We start from the raw sequence: 16,818 nt of genomic DNA on the forward strand, positions 1-16,818 counted from the left end.
TTTTAATGACGATTCACAGGGGGCATTTTAGGGTGAGAAAACTACCCTATAAGATTGCAAAGTGATAAAGTTTTAATAGATTATGCATTTGTCAAAACCTATAAAACTTCAACACACAAAGAATAAGCTTTTATGTATGCAAATAAAACCAAAACAATCCCAGAGATTCAGAAACCCCAGGGTAGAATGCAAACTGTGACAAAAGAAGCTAACTGTATTACAGAAGGGCATATTAACCTCATTGAAGGGAAAAATGCTAGCTGAAGCAACTTTGGAAAACAGAATGCAATGCTAATGCAAAAGGCACTGCCTCGAAGGATTATAGTGTAGCTGTGAAAGTTGTGTTGCATAATACATAGGTTAACAATTCTGATTCAGGTATACATAGAATCAAACGATTAAGTAAAGAGATAGTGATCAGTGTTGGGATGGATGGTTATAGAAAAGCAACATGGTTAAGATAATGGATTGGAGTTGGAGGAAGCTTCAAAACAGACTACTGTTTATTAGATAATTTAATGTACTTGGTATATATATATATATGTCAATACAGAACATTCCTTGCTTAGTAAGTATGGGAGGCCTGAAAGAATGGAATTCACTTACTAATAAGTACACTTGGGTATACAGACAGAAATTACTAATGTCAGTTAAAAGATCTAAGACTCCTTGTAAATTGCTTAGAAAGGGAACACGCAATAGCATCTTGAAGCTCAATGTATTCCAAGAAGTAGTTTTACCACACACACACACACACACACACACACACACACACACACAGACAGAGAGAGACAGAGACAGAGAGAGACACAGAGACAGAGAGACAGAGAAACAGAAAGAGACGGAATGACAGAGAGAGACAAGACAGAAAAAGCAGAGACACAGAGTAAAGACAGACAGACAGAGGAAGAGACAGACAGAATTATCCATTATGTGAAAAGGACAAAATGACACAGGAGACTAAAAGGGATCTCTAAATCCAATGCTTAAACAATTTGAGAAGAACTATCAATTAATATGTTTTTTTTTAAGCACAAAATACAAACTTACATGAGATCCATTCTGATTTAAATAATGGACAAATGGAGGAGGATTAGCAAAGACTCCATGTGGAAAAACCACAAGTCCTTTTGCAGTTACTCAGTCCCTCAGCACGGAGCCTATTTCCGCAGCCTCTGGCATTTCTGTCTCTGGAAGCCTCCCTCCCTTCTATCATAGCTCAGGGCAAGCCCACTCCTGTATAGGCTTCCATGACCTATTCACCTCTCCCTTGATCACCGTTGATCTGTCTCTCTTCTAAACATTGCATGTGGGATTTCCGAAGTGAGTTCAATCTAAAAGCACAGTTCAGGAAAAGAAAGAGAAATGAGAAGCCCCACGGTAGAGAAAGCTGACTGACACTGTGAGCAAAGCAATCAAGTTCCCAGTCCACAATGCAGACTGTCCGTGGCATTTCCTCTTGATGTGAAGCTACGAGAAGGGGAGATGACCCTGGTGGTCTTTTCCTGTCACAGTCCTTAACCTACCTTAATCACTAGAATCACACTGACAATCAGAATTAACCTTCTCCACAACAGACAAAATGCTTATAAAAGCAGTGCTTAAACCCATGATTAAATAAATGACACAACCCCACCAGCACCCTGTTGAAAATACCGGGAATACCTAAGTCTCCTAATGTTTAAGGTCAAGAATAATCATTGATATATCTGTTTTTTAAGGAGAATTTGGGCTTTGGCATCCCAAACCAACATTGGATGGTCAGGTTTTGTTAGATAGTACTACTGACTAGGGTCTCCTTACTGGATGGTGACCTGGTGACCGGCACAGTGACGTCAGCAGCAAGGTATGCTGGGCTATGTTATTTCTTCCAATGTGAACCACAATGTGCAGGCAAATACACATAAATATAAAACAGTAACACAGAGAGAAAATCTGCAATCCAATAGTATTTTAACAAATGCTTCTGCCTTTTGCCCTCTTTCCTCACAAATTTGCTTTCCCCAAATCAGCAGAACTACGTCTTCCATGGGGGCTTATTAAAAGACAACACTGGTTTGCTAGCTTCCCATCACAATTATGTAAAAGCCCCCTTATAAAAGGAAGGGCTTAGTTTGGTTTACAATACAAAGTCCAAGATACAATGGCCTCATTGCTTTGAGTGAGTGAGCACAAGAGGCTGAGAGTAACTGCTCACCTCATGGCCAGAGAGCAAGAGAACATAGAGGAGATAAGTTCGGACAGTCTTTTCAAGGGTAGTGTCATGAGGAGATCCCAGTCAGTCCCATCTGGTCAAGTTTCTACCACCTCCTAACATCCTCAAGCTGAGAACAAAGTCTCTAACAGACACACTGGCTTCTGAATGACGTATTCTAGCAAAACTTGCTCAACTGATTGGAAACATCAATCAAATTTCGGCTTCTTCATTTTTCAAAGCCTAGATTATATGGCACATGTAGGAGACAGGGTGCTGGTGAGTTTTACACTTCCTATCATTTCCACCAAAAACTAGAGCTTAGCGTGTTTTATCTTCTCCCCTCAGTCTCCTTTGGCATATTCTCCGTGTGGCTGTGGAATGAAGCAAGACTATGTGTTTGGTCTAGTTCACAAGGAGCTTAGAGGTTGCAGGGGACTTGGAAATAGAAGAAATAGAATGGAAGAAATAGTCTTGTTTTGGAAATAGAAGCTTTCTATGACAGCAAAAGTGGACCAGTAAACAGGATGGATAATGCTCTCATCACTCATCTACCTTCCTTGAAATGGCAGTTTCTGCTGGCTTTGCCCTCCTTCCAGAGACATTGGGCCTTTCTCAGCAGCCCAGTACTAGAAGAACTCTGCATGAAAAACAGAAGTGGCAAAAGAGTCAATGATATTTCACTCTCACCTTTCAATTGATGAGGAAATCAAAATTTATTTTTTTCCATTGTAAAGCAGAGTTACATTTTGATGGACTTAACACCAATGTAGAGCTAAGAGTTGGGGACTTGCTCAGAGAGTACAGATACTGGCTGCCAAACCTGACCTTCATTTGATACCCAGAGCCCATGTGGCTCAAGAGGAAAATTGAAGAACTGAATCACTATCAGCTATCCTCTGACCTATACACGTATTTTACACATTGATACACATGTGTATGGACACTCACGGACACCCATAAATGTAATTAATATAAACACTTAAATAAAAGGTCTTTATTGAGCTTCCAAATATGAAAGAACTATTAAATATACAGCTGGATGCATTATATTAAAGGAGGACACTGAGAATTGTCTGTGTGAAATTGTCCATGCCTTACTATTTCATCTCTATTATCACCCCTTGGGTATCACCCCACCCTGGGATATCTAGCCCCAGCAGGACTAAGCACCTCCTCTCTCACTGAAACCCAACCAGGCAGTTCAGATAAGGGAAGGGGATCCAATGACAGGCAACAGAATCAGTCAGTCCCCGATCCTGTTCTAATTGTTAGGGACCCACATGAAGACCAAGCTGCACATCTACTACAAATGGGGACCTAGGTCCAGCCCCTGCATGCTCTGCTGGTTGGTGGCTCAGTCTCTCTGAGCCCCCCATCCCCCCATGGGTCTAGGTTAGTTGATTCTGCAGGTCTTTTTGTTGTATCTTTGACTGGTTTGCTCAATTCTGTTTCCCACTTTTCCATATGACTCTCAAGCCTTCTGCCTGATGTTTGTCTTTGGGTCTCTGCATCTGTTTCCATCAGCTGCTGGATGAATCCCCCCCCCCAGGAGACAGTTATGGTATGTTCCTGTCTGCAAACATAGCAGTTTCATTAATAGTGTCAGTATTTGGCACTCTCCCATGAAATGGGTCTCAAGGTAGGCCAATCTTTGGATGACCGTTCTCTGGTTTCTCCTCCATCTTTATCCCTGTGTATCTTGTAGGAGGCAGTCACATTTTGAGTTGAAGGTTTTGTAGGTGGGTTGATGCTCCCCTCCTTCAACCTGTCTGGCTATAGGAAGTGGCCATTTCAGTCTCTGTATACCCACTGGTAGGAATATCAACTAGAGTCACCTTCATAGGCTCTCCATAGCCTCTCTTGTCTCAGATCTCCAGCTGGTCCCAGAGTTGCTCCCCACCAATTAAGTTCTGCATCTTGATAACCTGCTTTAATACCTGAGAAAATGACATGCTAACATTTAAACACCAAAAGCATCTGACATTTGGCAGCCTAGATCTCTGAGTACTTTAGATCTTTGCCAGTCCCAATGGGATATATCACATGAAACAGACATAAATAAATGTGCCTGGGTATTAAGCCTTTGAAATATGTGCAGTAATTTGTTACTACAGAAGTAGTAGTTTATACATGTAAAGATAGTACAGAAAGCACACAATTAAGTCCCAGATGCCAGGAAAGCAAGAGCCTCCCAGGACCCCACGGAAATGACATCAGCTAATATACCCCACAAAGAGGAGGGAGAACCTGGTATCACCATATGGAGAGGTTAGGCATGGCCCCAGGTTGAGAGATGGGGCCACTCACCCACCTCCAAGATTTTAACCCTGAATTGCTCCTGTTTAAAGGAAATATAGGGACAAAGAGTGGAGCAGAAAGTGAAGGAAAGGCCATCTAGTGACTGCTCCATCTGGGGATCCATCCCACATGCACACACCAAACCCAGACATTATTGCTTATGCCAAGAAGTGCTTGCTGACAGGAGCCTGACACAGCTGTCTCCTGAGTGGGCTCTACCAGATCCTGACCAATAGAGATGAAGATGCTTGCAGCCAATCATCAGACTGAGCACAGGGACCTCAATGGAGGAGTTAGGGGAAGGACTGAAGGAGCAGAAGGTGCCTTATCTGGCATCAATGGGAGGGGAGGCTCTAGGTCTGTCAGTGAAGGCTTAATGCCTCAGTGTAGAGGAATGCTAGGGCAGTGAGGTGGGAGTAGGTGGGGGGAGTAGGAGGGTGAGCACTCTCAAAGAAGCACGGTAAAGGGGTATGGGATAAGGGGTTTGCAGAGGGGAAACCAGGAAAGGGGATAACATTTGAAATGTAAACAAATAAAATAACCAATTAAAAAATTACCAAAAAACACAGTGTTTACAAAAAAGAATAATTTAGGTCTACTAGAATAACATTTCATGCTAAGCAAAATAAACATCTACTAAATATCATATTGTTAGAATCATCCTTATTGGGCAAAGGTATTATAGAATGGCAGACCATTAATTCAGCTCTAGATACTTTTTGCATGGTTATTTTATATGCAAGAGTGTAAAATATAAAGTCAAGATATAAATACACAATTACTTGGAGATTACAGTAAAAATCTAACCTAGTAATAAAAATATATTGTGTGTAGTAGCATCTAAATGTAGTTCCCCGTTCCACCCTATGTATTAAATACATTAATGTGAGGGCTGTATCGTGCTGGCGTTTTGAGTAGCTCACCAGGTGATTAAATGGTATGAAGAGATCACAGAGTGTTAGAATATGAAGGGATTGTCTTAAACTTTGGTTAAGGAAAGAAACTGTGGGTTTGGACAATTCAGCTTGAAACCTTCATATGAAAGGATTGGAAGCAGTGAAATTTAGATCAAGGTACACAAGTCCTGAAGGTCCATTTTCCTCTATTTTCTTTATAATCCAGGTGCACTACTATCTTCTGAGATTGATTTAAGCACTAGATGAGATAATGTATGCAATACAATTAAAACAGTGTGTGGCATAGTATAATCTCTTAAAAATGCTGTCTATTTTTACTAGCCAATACCCTCATGCAGTTTTACTCCTGGGAAAACATGAAAGTACAGGGTTGCTAATTGCCTACTGTCATAAGGCTCTCACAGAGTACTTGAAAGGTTGCCTTGAATGTACCCTGTACTCCAACAGACATTAATATATATATAAAAACAGATTATAAAAAGCAATTTTATTTTAATTTGTCTGAGCATGTCAAACATGAATACTGTATTTACATCATTTCTATTTCTCCCTTTAATTCCCTCAAATGCCTTTAGTATCTCTTCCACTCTTCTGTATAGCCACAGCCTCTTTTTACATCATCATTAATACATATACACAACCTAATGAGTCCATTAGTGTTGCCTGTGTGTACATATGTTTAAGGATCAATTGGAACTGTGTAACCTAGCACAGAGCCTTTCCGGGTAGATTCTCCATCTTTCTGAAATCACTGATAGGTTATTATTATTAGGTCTCTCGAGCTAATAATTCTGAGAGTGGACCTGTACCCGTTGACCTTTCATCACCCCAGTTACCTTCATACTTACTCTCTTCCAACCACCTAGTCATGAGTAAGAACACACTTGGTTGTGCATTGATTGTACCTCTAGAAGACTGAATGGAGGTCTATCAAGGTTTAAAAATCCCTTACAACAGAGATGCACCATAAGTATGGGCTGTCAGTAGATGTTGTTCTCAAGATCAAGAGCCAGAGGAGATGCTGGAGGGATGGACAGCATACAAATCCACCTGGTGTCTACAGTTGAATTTCCTCGGAGGAATGCTCAAAAAGAGAATGAAGACATAGGTGTTTAAGGAAAATCGTGGTATGAGACATTTATTCTTCTTTTAGAGGCAATGCTCTGCTTCCCACAGTTTCTTCCAGCACCACTTACTGATATTAGCTTTGTGTCCAAGGGCAGCGGCTTGGTGCAGTACTGAGTGTTCAGTATGAAAAAAATCGACTGATACTAGGAACTATGGAGAAAATGTTGGTAGTTAGGAATAACTGATGCAAAATAATCTGAAGGGCTGGGTTAGCTGTGGAGGCTCTAATAGACAACAGCATGAGAAAGTGGAGAATAAGAAAAAGGGAGGCCAGTGCATTCTTCACAAAGAGGATGCTCTGATAATTCCCTCCTTCTTGGCTATTCCATAGCCTCCTAGGATTGTTACCTATGTGGCAAAATAGCATAAAGTGCTGTTGTTCTGTGACACATGGACCTGAGTGGGAAGGAATAAGTCTCCAGTGCTCACATGGTTCCCAGGCAACAGAACCAACTACCTTCAGCTAGGAAAGCCACCCACTGGGCGACAGTCAGATAACTGACCTTGGGGTGAAAGGTTCTATTATCACAGCCTTGCTGGTCACCCATGCCTCTAAGTACCTTGACTTTTTTTTTTCTTCTCTTCTTAATATTCTATGGTATGTTTACTTTCATGGCTATAAAAGCACACTCAAGTTTTCGATGCTATTTGCTCCTCGATTGCAGAGTATTTTAACTGATGTTGGTTCAAATCAATTCTGGAGAAACTTTTCAGTCAGGGGAATTGCAAGCTGGCTGGTTGACATGGGAGGTCAAATACTCCAGGGTATGGGTCTCAAATCACTTAATTCTTCACAGCAAATTAGAAACAGAACTCCAGCTGGTGCTAGAGAATGAGACAGGCTTGCTGGGGAAGGACAAGCTGCTGCTTGGATTTGGAGCCTTTCGATTCCCAAAATAAAAAATAGGAGATTTTTTTTTTCTCTACCTCCTCTCATTGTTTCCAAGTAAAAGATTTCCGAACAGCAGCAGAAATCTGGCCACCTGATTTCAACATGTAAGCCTTGCCAAGGTATAAAAATAAAATATGATTTAAGCAGCAACCTGTAATCTCCTGTTGACGACCAGCTGCGTCTCCTATTAGTATTAATGGAAGTTACACAGCATAATAAGGGGGAGGGGGAAATGCCACCTTATGCTTTTCCAACACCTTAACATTTTTACAGCGAGCCTGATTACAAGGGTTTACTTGAGCAGCAATTAAACACTGATTGATTACTAAGTACAATTTGTATTCCAGGCAACATGCAAATGGCAATGAAATTCTCAGATAAGGAACAGAATAAATTCACTTCACATCAAAGAGAAAAATCACTTTTGGGGGGGACAGGGTTTTACTACTAGACTGCAGCTGGTCTGGAACTCCTAGTATACACAAGACAAGGCTAGCCTAGATCTCACAGAGATTCCTGCTTCTTCCACCCAAGTGCTGATAAAAGCCTATACCACCATGGGATGAGAATTATAGTTTTTAAACAGATTTTTAAAATTTGGATAAAAAGAGCTCCTTATAAGTGCCTTGAATTATGTATCTTTCAGTTGGATATAGTATGCTTGCTGAATGCAAGGATACAAGTTGTGGCAGGAGGATTTTTTGTTAGAATTTCTATGTCAAATATATATGTATGTGTAAATATGGTCCCCACCTACATCTACTACATAATAATAATTATGAAGACCATACTAATTCAGTTTCTGAAAGCATCAAGTATGTTTGACTCCAGCTCTTGTTCCATGATGACAAACCACAAAGGTGGAAAGTGAAGTGTCATAAGCAGACATAAGACATACAGATACTATCACTTACATCACAACCATAGAAGTTAAAAAAGCTTGATTTGTTAAATGCCTACCACTTCCACACTCTATTCTAGCTGTAAGCAGCACACCAAAAAGTGTGCTGTTCTAACAAATGGAAAAAGACACCGAAAACAAGCAAGCACACATAGATATAGTGAATATATGAAGATATATATGAAGAAAATGATAAGGGGATCAGGGCAAAGAAGTGGACTCTGGTGCTTGTCCAAACTAGTGCATTTACAGGGGTTGATGATGGAGAAAGGCAAAGGCCCTTCCTCCCACTGACTCATCCCTGTGGCTGCAATCTCCTGATTTAACATCACAACATGATGGTTGCCTATTCTGTATCATTTTGACTGTGAACAAAGATAAAGACTAGTGAGAGCTGAGATGCAGGTACTCTGACAAAATTGTAATGGGCTGGTGACTGATGCAGTGCAAGTGGCAGAGGAACTGGGCTGACATTAGTCTCTCTCTCTCTCTCTCTCTCTCTCTCTCTCTCTCTCTCTCTCTCTCTCTCTCTCATCCTGACCTTCTCACCAATAAACCTTCTTCATATTAGGTCTGTCTCATGGCTTGATTTCTCAGAGGGAAGTCCCAGCCTGCTCAGGTGTTCCCTTAGGCCGCACCACCCTTTTATAAAATACATCAACCACAGTAACTGCAGACTACTCTAGCAAATGAGGCTTTGCCTTTAACGTTAAAAAAAAAGTGTGTGCTATTATGATTTCAATGCTTTCAAAACCAGCATATGGGAAATAATTTGGGATCACTGTGGCCAATGAAGGAATCTTGATTATTTTTCTGGAGAGTTACCTCATATATTACATCCCTGAATATAATAATGAATGTAAGAAGAGTTAGGGCTAATAATTTTACAATCATATTTTTAAATGAAAGCCCAAATTGCTACTGCTTTATGATATTGTAATTTGAATGGCAAGGAAAAGGAAAGGGAGAGCTACAAGGTTTTATTTTTTTAAAGCAGCAAGATATCATGATGTCCAGCAGCTTGGTAAGGCTACTGCAGTAAGTGGATACATGATTGCTTGCTTTATTTATGCAGATTTCAGGAATAAAGACTTTGCATAATCAGCAGCACTCCAAGGGAGTGATGGTACAAGCCTTTAATCCCAGCACTCTGAAGATGAAGGCAGGTGAACTCTGAGTTCGAGGCTACTCTGGTCTACATAACAAGTTTTGAGCCAGCCAGCCTACATATTTGACAACCAGTTTCAAAATTAAGATAAAATAAAGACCGTATTTGTGGATTTACTGTGTACGTGTGTAACAGTACGCACGCCTGTGTAACAATGCACATGCGACAGTGTGAGTGAATGGTGGACAGGTGTCAGCTCCCTCCCATTTTGTGAGTTCTGGAGTCTGAACTCAGAGCCGCCTTAGCTTCTCTTCCATCGTGCTAGCTAGCCCTTAATATTTCATCTGTAACACAGAGAAAAGTGTTTTTCCTTACATCTAATTATGGAAGGTTGTACTTTAATAAAGCTATTTCTTGGCTTAATGTTAAACTGGAAACAATCATGTATTGTTCCTTTATTGAAATTCGTATTGAAACCTAAAAATTTGTTTATATGCAGCTAGCATTGTGATCTCTTGGCTAAATGATCTTAAATTTTTATGTCAATTCTTATCATATAGGTGAAGATTTTTATTACTCTAAGCACAACCTACTTTTTCAAATGTGAATTGTTTCTTCTATTAGTTTACAAGTTCATACTATGGATTCTTTATAAATTTATGTTTGTTCTTTAGAAATGTAGTTTAATTCAAATGATAGGAGAAAGATGTCAGGATGTTTCAAAATCTATGGCATGGTGCATGACTAATGCTAGTAATTTAGAGGCAGGAGGATTGCCTTAACTTTAATGTCAAAGCAGCGTTGACTTTAAACTTTACTGTAACGTTAAGAATTATACTATATAGTGAGCTCTAGGCCAGCACTAGTTACAGTGTAAAATCTCATTTCCTAAACACCTAAACTATGCAAAACTGTTCTGTGATAAAGCTTATCGAGTCAGAGGTTACCATATGTGCTACTGATAAAATGTGTGTTTAACACACGTGTACATTTGTTTCTATCAAACATACTATGAGACTCCAAGCATCAGGACTGCTGTAGATCATGAACTACAGAAGGCTAGAATAACATGGAATGGACTGACCAAAATCCATCTATTCATGGCAGCAGTAAAATGTGGTAAGAAGAATCATGATGAATAGAATCTCAGCATCCCCTACCCAACTGGACTGCCTAGTTGGGCATCAATGGAAGAGGATGAACCTAGTCCTGCTGTGACTTGATGTGACTTGGGTGGTATTTAAGGGTGGGGCTCCCCTTCTCTGAGGAGAAGGGGAGGGGTAATGGCAGGAGGGATTTGTAAGAAAAGGCCTGGGAAGAGAGTGGGGGGGGTGCTTTGATAGGGATATAAAGTTTATAGATAAAAAATTAAGGAGAGAGAGAAAAAAAGAATCTAGCATGGTCTACCAGTTATCCTTGAAGATGCAGCTACCAAGTATCACCTCAGTGTTTTTGATTATGTGATAATCAATATAAACTGTCAAGTGCATTGTTTAGCCAAAGCCAGAACTCTAAATGTGAGTGCCATTCTCCGTGTTCTTTGAAAATAAACTTTGTAAGGTTTGGAAAATAGCTGTGTGGGCAGTGTTTGCTGTTCAAATAGGAAGTCCTGAGTTTTGAGATCAAGAATGCACATAGAACTGGGTGCAGTAGTACCAGTGATCCCTATGGAAAGACTGGAAGCGGAGACGAGGAAACCACTGGAAGAACAAAGGCAGCAAGCCCAGCATATACAAAGGAGAATGAGAGATGCTACCTAAAACAAGGTGGGGACCTGCAGACTGACACCTACACTCACATGCAGGAACGTACATACATACATACACACACTATACTGTACATATCATATGCATACACAACACAAATACATCTCTCTCTCTCCTCTCTCTCTCTCTCTCTCTCTCACACACACACACACACACACACACACACACACACACTCACACACACACACACTTACACACTGCACATACACAACACACATGCACTACAAATACATACTACACACATACCATACACATATACCAAACATACACACATTACACAGACAACACACATCCAACACAACACACACAGGACATCTGGAACACACAACGCACAATCATAGCACACAGAACACATACACACAAATACACATATACTACACATCTAAAACACAGGACACACAGACACAATGCACATACACATTAACAAACTTCTTTATAAGCTAAGGTAAATTTAGAGCAAACAAACTCTATAGATGTCTTTCTTTAACAACTCTTATAAAAACAGGAAGTTAAGTGTTTATAATTCCAATAAAACACACAGAAATCAATTTTTCTATTCTTATATTCAGATTATTGCAATAATCAAATGAGAGGTATATATAATATCCTGGACATATGGTACCTGATCGATAGAGTTAGCCATTTTTATTAACACCAAGTAAAATTAATAATTAAACATGTATAGTTCAGCAGTGGACCACAACCCAATGATCAATGGTAGTTAACGCTAGTGCAGATGGGAAGGTGGCTCTGTTATATACCCTAGTCATTCATTATCCAGAGACAACAAATGTGGGCCAGGATAATCTTTACTGAGAACAATAATGGGTGCCAAATTACTAACTGCTCAATACAATCTCCCAGAAAGAAACATTTGGTGGCCTTTAAATAGAAAGTATGATGCCAAAAGAAGGCTTTGGGTTCCACAATTTTTAATCTCCAAATTTCAAGTAGTAAGTTATGTTAAAAATATTCCTTCCATGGAAAGATGTATTAAATGCTTTTACATGATTCCAGGGGTCAAAGACAATCTTGAAATATGTTAATGTTCTATTCCAGAGCCAATGGGAGTTTGGGATAGGCAATGAAAAGCCATACTACGCCTAAAAAATGTGTGTGTGTGTGCGTGCGTGCGTGCGTGTGTGTGCTGATGTTGTCATGCATCACACAGATGGCCGGAATAAATTATGGGAGTCAAAAAGCAGTTCAACTGACTTAGTTTCAAAATCCATATTGTGAAACTTGTTTGTCCTACTTGTAACAGTTGTAGTGACCAACAGTCTCCCTACCTCCCAACTCAAGAATAAAGAAATGGAACAGCAACTAGAAAGCCATAAGGCTCTTTCAGTGAAAGCCTAAATCAAAAGAGGAGACATTATGGGGACAGTGATGAGTCACTTTGAGTGGTAGATGGGAATATACACTGAGAGCTTATCTCTGTATGAATACAAGACTATGGTTGTATGAACACACTCCCTCTCAGACACACGGTCAGAGACTTTAATATAGCAGCTCTTCTACAGGAATCCTAAGAGCAAGTGTGGTGCCTTGAGGCAGAGGCAAGCAGAGTTCTGTGAATACCAGGAGAGACAAGAATACATAGAGACTCTGACAGACAGAGAGAGAGAGAGAGAGAGACAGACAGACAGACAGACAGACAGACAGACAGACAGACACAGACAGAGATAGAGAGACAGAGAGACAGAGACATAATATACACTATGACTACTAATCTGCCAACATTCTTCTCTTGGAATTGGATTAAAATATTTAGAAAAGAATTTGCTGACATTTTCACTAAAGGCACTGCCTTGATGTTTGGAGAAACAAAGCAAATTATCTTCTTAAACTGTATTGGCAATAAGAACTAAGGAATGAAAGAAACTTTCAAGTTCTTTAAAAGTACAATGGGTGTATTCGTGAGTGATTGCATTTGTTAAATATCTAAGAGTCATTATGACCAGAATAAGAATTAGGAATATGTTTGAAAAGTGCTTTGGTTGACATACATATTAAATTTCTATTTTAAACATTAACCAGATGTCCACTAGAGTGGGCACTATTGAGAAAGTATTGAAAATATTGATTTTTAAACCACTCCTTCATCCAATTGACATATATTATGAGCACATCTACATGATACCAGAATTTCTGTAAGGTGATGATGTAAGGCAGGACATTTTCTTTGTCCTTGTGCCATCTAGCTAGAGAAAAACAGACAAACTATGTATGGCTACATACAGAATGCATAAGAACATGGAGAGATAAGGGAATATATACTATGATCTACTTCATGCATTGATTTAAACATATTTGTTGAGCATTTACAATCTTCCCAGACCTGCCCCAGCACATAGAGCAAAGCAAACTTAGAAGACTCATTCAAGCTACAGGGATGGCTCAGTTGGCAAGATAGGTATATACAGGACCTGCACTGATTCCCCAGCATATACATAAAGAGTCAGATGTAGCTTCACACAGGTTCAATCCCAGGGCTGGACCAGAGCATCCCTCTTATGCTCGTTATGGAACTGTATGAGCATCTTCATTTTTTTCACCCTGGACATTCACTAAGGCATCTTTGCCAGTCAAATACCTGAGAGGCATGTTAGTATGTTTTTGGCATTGCTTGAGTTATTAGTCTGCCTGATTCAATTGTCGCACTTTATCAACTGCTTGTTTTCCTCACTCCCCCTTCTTTTTTTGGGGGGGGGGTTGGTGAATTGTCTGTTATGCTGCTTTATCAATTTGTGTGTTACTAGAAATCTTTTCCCTTTAGGCTTTCTACACATCATGCAGTGTTTGAAGAGAGTAATAATGAATATTTATTTGCAAGGAAGTTTTGATAGAAGAATATAATTATTCATGAACACTTATGTACCTACTATGAAGTATCTATCATCATGTTAGGCATGGAGAATTAAAAGATAAGACCCCATTCAACTGCGGCTGAGGAGCTGGCTCAGTAGTGTAGTACCTGCTGTGAAAGTGCGAGGACCTGCGTTGATATCTCAGAAGTGGGGAAATACAAACCTGATGCCTTTATATACCTCTAGGGATGGAGGCAGGGATGGACATTGTGGGCAGATGGATGTCTTGAGCCTATTGCTTTGTCAACTCCAAATTCAATGAGAAACACATTGCAATCTGGATGTTACTTTGGAACACATGTTTGGCCATTCACTGCATGCACGTGTTGATATAAACAGACATACATCACACATGTTTAGAAAAGGTCAAACTGACTCTATTAAAAACCACCAAAGACTTCAAGGGTGTTGACCATCAGAAGATTAAACCACCCCTGAAGTCCAGCAAGTATTTTCCTATTTAGAACACTAAAAATGATTGAAGCTTGATGTTAGAAAACTAACCTATCTATTGTTAGAAAAACACAAATTATTCCAAAAAAAAATGAAGTTTCATTTCCATTCTGATTAAAAACACAAGTTTGCTTTTTAAGCGGTAAGCCACTTTGCAGGGGTATCCACCTACAGCAGCTATTATAAACTTACTACTTTGGTTTCTAAAGAAAATTAGAATATGATTCATAATTGATTGAGCAGAGAATAACTGACTCTATGTGAAGAATTCATTCGCTTTATTGGACTTCACAGCTTCACCCAAGTTCTCTCTCTCTCTCTCTCTCTCTCTCTCTCTCTCTCTCTCTCTCTCTCTCTCTCTCTCTCTCTCTCTCTCACACACACACACACACACACACACACACACACACATACACATACACACAAGTTGCCATCAGAGTGCTAATCCAGGACAGCTTTAAGAATAGCTTTCCATGTTTTTATTAGGTAAATTTTAAATCATCTAGCAAAGATTATAATGGGACATAGTATGTTTATCTTTTGATAAGGGCTGCACTCTTACTACACCCCTGAATGGCTCCTGCCCTTTCTACTAAGTCATGTGTATCTGAGATGGAGGGAGACCCATGTTATAAATTATCACCATCAACTTTCCAATGAATGAACACTAGGAAAATAAACAGTATAACGTGCCTTTCAGGTCCATAGCTATCCTTGAAGAGTTAAAGTTTTAGACACTAATTTCTTCAGTTAATTGACGTGTTAGTGGTTGACAACATCTTCCTTTCTAAAAAAAAACTCTACATAATGAAAACTATACAAGATACTCCCATATTCTTATTGCAAATTATTGTGTTTCTAATACATGCTAGGCACAGTGGAAAAAACACTAGAGGCACCATGGAGGACAAATTAAAAATCAACTATAGAGCTACAGATTTGGTTAAGTGGTTAAACATACCTGCTGCTCTTTGCAGAGAATTTGAGTTGAGTTCACAGAGCACACATAATGACTTACACAATTTACAATGCCAGTTTAGGAGTTACAATGTCATCTTGTCTTCTTGGACATTCTACACACTTCTCTGTAGTTAAAGCACCAGTGCATAAAAATGAACATATTTATGGAGAAAAATCAGTCACAGAGTTGATGGATTGCTAATATGTTGATGGGTTAAATGGTTGCCAAGATTTAGGGAGACATAGAGATACCTCATAGAAGTGGATCTGGAAGTTCAATGGAAAGGTCTTTGTGACAATAAAAGGAAACAATGATGACATTTTATATCAACAATATTAGGTTAATTGAAAAACATGTAGGCATCTCAAGGAAGTTGAAGTTTTCTGGAAAAAAAGACTTAAAAAAGAAAAATTCATGGCAATTTACTTGTGGGAAAGGGTCAAGAAATGGTGCAAAAGAGAGGAAAGAACTCAACTCCATTGAAGTGTAATCCCCCATCTCCCTTCTTTGTACCACGGATCTACAACATCGTACATGCTAGGCAAACATTCTCCAATTAAGCTGCATACCCAGCCTTTCACTGAAGGTATAACAAATGTTTTGAGTTATTCTTTGAAGGACCTCTGGAACTTCAGTCACCACTAAAAGATGTCTTACACTGATGGAGATTCCTGTTTTGTCACACTGCCATATCAACCAGTCATTTATTATTTGATAGCACAGGTAGTGGCTTGAACCTAAGCAAGGATGGCTTTCTTTAGCAAAAGATTTCTAAAGAGAGACTCAGAGAGCTGTCCAGTTTCAACATATCTAATAGGTGGCCCAATGAACTCTTCAGTCTTGAACAAGGTGAAAAGAAGATGGCAGATGTGTGAGCAGTAACCATAACATCCAATGACCTGTGGCCAAAAGACACATGAAGTCATTACAGCATTATTTTTATTTTAGTCCCAGATACACAAGAATTTGAAATTATGAAATAGTAGAGTTCATCAAGAAGATAAAGAAACTCTTCCAAATGCCAGCTGCTTAGAACTATGGAACCTTCTGGAGATAGAGATGGGAGACTTAAAAAGCCAAGTGGAAAGGAGAGAGAGAGAGACAGACAAACAGGGAGAGAGACAGAGAGAGAGAGACAGAGAGACAGAGACAGACAGAGAGACAGACAGAGAGAGACAGAGAGAGACAGAGACATAGGGACAGAGAGGAGATAGAGGAGAGAGAGAGATAGACATAGGGGCAGAGACAGAGAGAGAGACAGAGAGAAACAGACACAGTGACTTTCACTCCAGAGTACTTTTTATTTTTTCCCCTTTCAACAAGTTAG

Source organism: Mus musculus, chromosome 3 (genome assembly GCF_000001635.26).
Source record: "Mus musculus strain C57BL/6J chromosome 3, GRCm38.p6 C57BL/6J".
Classification (NCBI taxonomy): Eukaryota; Metazoa; Chordata; class Mammalia; order Rodentia; family Muridae; genus Mus; species Mus musculus.